Source organism: Octopus bimaculoides, chromosome 9 (genome assembly GCF_001194135.2).
Source record: "Octopus bimaculoides isolate UCB-OBI-ISO-001 chromosome 9, ASM119413v2, whole genome shotgun sequence".
NCBI classification, from domain to species: Eukaryota; Metazoa; Mollusca; class Cephalopoda; order Octopoda; family Octopodidae; genus Octopus; species Octopus bimaculoides.
Genome location: NC_068989.1, coordinates 54,461,904 through 54,462,698, shown reverse-complemented (window position 1 = coordinate 54,462,698; position 795 = coordinate 54,461,904).

The window sequence follows — 795 nt, the reverse complement described above, 5'->3', positions numbered from 1 at the left end:
TGTGTGTGTGTGTGTGTGTGTGTGTGTGTGTGTGTGTGTGTGTGTGTGTGTGTGTGTGTGTGTAAATATGAATCAACTCTACACATACGCACACACATACAACACACATGCATATATTCGTTCATAAATGCTGTTTTGAATTCTATCTGAATTACATTGTCATGTGAGAACATTTGACTGAAGGCATGCTGATATTCCACGGGCAATAACTCTGCAAATATTAATAAATTCTCTCCACTTAGTCCGTATACAATCACGCAGCACTTTGAAGGGAGGTAACTATGACTTTACTTGTGTTAATATAATTCTTACGCCTAAACGCGCGCACACATACACACATGTGTTCACACGAGCCCGCACGAAGCAGCAGAATATCTCCTTTACTAAAATATTATCTCGAAAGCAATTACAATGAACGAGTAAAAGAAGGCGCCTCTACGCGGTCGATTGACCTGCATTTTGACCTATTCCCCCAAAACACAATAACATTATATCTACTATAGAAAAGGAAGCCACATTTAATGATGTATATCTAAAATCTACGAGGCGGAATGAGTGCTGATGAAACGTCTTTGATCGTAGGTCACCACGACCAAGGTTTTCTTGAGGAGTTTTTTACAACGATTTCTATCACATTTTTCCCTTTCTGCTGTGTTTCACGCAAATAAAACTCACATTAAACATTACAGCCAATTTACCAGTTATTCTTTTCTCATCCATGTGTTTCTCTCCCAAACACCGCTCTCACCATACATACACTCGAGTCTAGAGAAGATCAAACATACCCCCCCCCCC